This window comes from Capsella rubella, unplaced genomic scaffold (assembly GCF_000375325.1).
Source record: "Capsella rubella cultivar Monte Gargano unplaced genomic scaffold, Caprub1_0 scaffold_8, whole genome shotgun sequence".
NCBI classification, from domain to species: Eukaryota; Viridiplantae; Streptophyta; class Magnoliopsida; order Brassicales; family Brassicaceae; genus Capsella; species Capsella rubella.
The window spans coordinates 5,119,924-5,124,411 of NW_006238916.1; positions in this window are offsets into that span (position 1 = coordinate 5,119,924).

Sequence of the window (4,488 nt, forward strand, 5' to 3'; positions counted from 1 at the left end):
ATGTGATCCGGCTATACATCCTCCATGAAGTAGCTACGCTAATATTTTAGAATATTTGGTTTGAGATTTACTTTTGAAAAGAAATAACTTTATTCAATCTCAATCACTAAATTATCGTGATTTTATTGTTAAATATTAAATATTATATCCGAATATTCCATTTTTAGAAGACTTATAATAACAAATCATGTTTATATTTAATAGGCGAATTTAATTACCATAAATTAGTAAATTGTTATAAATTAAGATATAATCCGTTGATTTTGCCTACCATAAATTAATGATTTTGATATAAACGATTTAGATTTAAATGATTAAGGAAATATATACATATTATGGATTTTAAATGATTAAGGAAATATATATTCAAAGAAAATCGAATAGGATAATGATTACTTAATAAATAATTCTTCAATTTTTAATATATAATGAAATGACAAAAGTTTATTTATAAAAATCTTACAAATAAAAAGTTATATTATCAAATGTATTTAAAAAATGTTAATATAGATTGATTTGGTTGGTCAAGTTAAAAATTAAAATAGTTTAAAAAGTCAACTACATTGAATATTCCATACTAAGAAAACATGGAATGGTTTCTATTAAAACAAATATTAAAATACCCAATGTTTAAAATTTCGATCAAGATCTTTATAAAATATTTGAAATTAAGAAAATCTTGCCAATTAAGCTAAATTTTAGGCATTTTATCTTACAAATAAAGTTAAATATCAAACGTAATAATTATCTTTCCTTTAATAATGAAAACCAATTTTTTTTTTTATCAACTGAAAAATGAACGATGGAGATTAAATCTCTAAACCCGATTAACATATCCGTTTAGTTAGTTAGATCCGCGTGTTAACCCAGTTAGAAATGATAATTATTTCATTTTGAAACTATAGTGTAAATTCATTGTGTACTTCAGCTTTAATAGTATAGATATACATGAAATCATCACATTATTTGTCGTTTTCTAAACATCATGATTCATGTACATGCTCTCTTCTTGGCTTAGCTCAACTAATTTTACCATTTATATTAGGTATCATTTCAATTTAATTTTCAGAAGTAATTTAGGAATTCAATTTAATATAATATATTCATTCCGCTCTTTTATACATTATTTTTTAAGGACTTTTCACTCTAATTAAAAAATCATTTAATTTTTTATTTATCTTTAAACTAAAATATTATTTTATATCTAACATAAACATAATTTAACCAATGAAAAAATAATATACGTAATATAAATTACTATAAAAAAGAGTTAACTAATTTTCCATTAAAACTTAAACAATCATCCTTTTCGGAAAAAAAAATATCTCTAAAAAATCAAATTAATTAGAACGGAAAAGTACAAAACATTCTTAAATGAAACTCAAAATCAAAATCGAAGTTTTGGAAAATATTAAATGGTTAATTTCCTAACTACTATAACAAAAGGGTAAAAAGGTGCTTTATCCGCTTTATTTACTTAGAGAGGAATAGAGGATACAAAAAATATCTTCGTTTTTATTTTTAATTTTTAACCTTCATAAGCCATAGAAAAGTAATAATACTCAAAATTCAATCTAGGTAACTAGAAGATAAAAAGTACGATTCAATGAGTAAGTGTAAGCATACTTCTGAAAATGAAAATGAAAGTTGTGTTCCCCAAGTCCAAATCCCAAGAGAGAATATGCATACTTTTGGTTTCTTTGTTTCAATACACATTTGATTTATTGGCCCCTGACATCAAGCATATGTGAACACTCTTACAATATAAACGATCACTAGTAAAAATATAATCATTCGTTTCAATATTTAAGGTTTATACACATAAATTAACAAAAATATACTAATTTAGCCAATTTTCATAAAAACATTATCAACTAAAATAAATCCAACCAAAAAAAATATGTGAACGTTATTACAATATAAATGATCACTAGTAAAATATAATTATTCGTTTCATCTTTAGTGATATTTGAGGTTTATACATATAGATTAAAAAAATATACGGTATAATTTACCCAATTTTCGAAAAAATTATCAAATAAAATAAATTCAGCCAATAAGAAAATATATATGTAAAATATGATTAGTTAAAAAGTATCAAAGATATTTAATTATTGTATAAAAATTTGAAAACATCACTTATTTGAATGAAAATTATTTGGTTAAAACATCACCTAAAATTAAACAAAGAGACGTAATAAGTGTTATTTTAACATAAGAAAACATATTAAAATATCTTTTATACCCTTTCAATTTTATATTTGACTCTTGGTAATTTTTAATAGGTAGGAGGTTTAAGTAAAAAAATGTATGCTAAATTTTCCATTAAAAAACTATAACACATGTGTTCAAAAATGGGTGGTGTTGATCGACACCAAGGAAGGGTATCACTCGGCACCAACATTATTTGGTTAAACCGGTTTGATTTTAATTGCGGAATTGATTGGAGATGGGTTGGTTTAACCCTAGGTTGCGTTTTAAAAGAGAAAAAGGTCGACTTTGTTCTCATTCAGCCGCTTTTAACATTTCCAGGGAGTGAAAAGAGTTTTAAAAGGTTCTAAAGGTTCCTGAGGGTTTTTGTAAGACTTTTTGGTGGAGTTTGGTGGCTGTTCTAGGTGTTTCTAGGATAGAGGAAGTGAGATATGTGCTGTGTGGTGATAGGAGAGTCAGATCCTTGCTTGTTTCCCCATGTTTCGTTGCTGTTCATCCATTGCAAAGAGGTGAGTGCATGACTAAGGTTTATCTAACCAGTTTGATCATTGTTTTGGGTGTTTTTATGATTGTTTGATTGATTTCTCTGCTTGCTTGTTTGTTTTTGTGTTATATCATCCCTATGAAACCCTTTGGAGATTCGTTCGTGCCTTGAGAGTGATTAGAAATGGAGATTCAGTGAGAAAATGCAACTGGAGCGTCTGTAGAGTGTCGGTGTCGATTGACACCAGTTGTGGGTGTCGCTCGACACCAATGTTTTGTTCTGCGAGAATAGTTGTGACTCGCAAGTGGAGTGTCGAGGTCGGTGTCGACCATGTGTGTCGAGTGCGAGTATCGATCGACACCAATGGTGGGTGTCCATCGACACCGATCGTCACCAACGATGTTATTTGTTGTTAATTGTTTGTTATGCTTTGTTTCTTGGATGATTGATACTGCTTTTGTGTATAGACCAGTTGTTGGGATGAGTGCATCTCTTTTTGTGATGCAGGTAAAAGAAATGTGTGACCGTGGAATCATGACGAGGAGAAAAGAATAATCTAGGGGTTTGTTGGATAATATGCATTTGCTTTTGTTAGGAATGATGTTTGACTTTGGAATGATTGCTGGATTTGTTGGTTAATGCAATTAGTTTATTGAATTGTTGTTTTATTGCTTTCCGCTTATTTAATTTGGTAATGATCTGTTTGAATTGGAATTGCTGATTAACTGGTTTAATCTGAAATGAAATGGGTTAATTGGGTAATTGATCTAATTCGGTTTAGCTGGTTTAAATTATGCGGGTAAAACAATTTTGGGTTGTGTCTTTTCAATATATAACACGACTTCCATTTTAAAACATAAAAAATGTATTTTCTTTTAAAATCATAAAAACACATGAAACTTACCTAATTTAACACAAATTTGGCCAAAAATAATTGAACTAATCTACTATCATTATTCATTACTAAAATGCCACTACATTTATGTAAAAATTCTTAAAAACTTAGATCTTAGAAATGATAATAAATAGAAATTTTTTATCTCATATATATTAAGCATGTCGTAATAAATTGAACAAATATACAATAGTTTCTATATGATGTTTTAATATATATATATATATATATATATATATAAGGTATATAAAATTTATTTTTTAAAAATCTTTTTTTTCCTAATTTATAAACCAAAATATTTAAAAAATCTAAAAATTTGGGGAGAATTTCAACAATACTAATTTTTAAAATACGCTATCTTTCAAACTTTAAAGAAATCCACAAAACATTTGAAAATGTATGCCAATATGTGTGTAAGCTTATAAAATATACATATATTACCTTTATAAGTGTGTAAAAATTTAGGAAGAATTTCAAAAATACCTCTTTTCCAATACCACTTTTCAAAAATAAGTCATCTTTGAAACTTTATCAAAAAGCCACTAACATTTTAGAATTTATCTAAATATGTGTGTAAACTTATAAAAATATACACAAATTGTCTATATATGTATGTAAATTATACATATTGATCAATAATTTATAAATACATATCAATAAAATTTTAAAAACCTTGTAAGCTTTTAAAAAAATTTTAAAACTTATAAATATTTGGAACGAGTCTTGTTATCTAGAGATACCTTGAAACCATATAAAACATTATAATTTTCACGATTTAGAAAGGGATATTTTTGAAAATGAATAGATAAAAGGGACATTTTTGAAAAAAGAGTACACCAAAACAAGCATTTCTCAAAAATCTAAATTGATTTTTATAAATAATAATACATAAAATAAA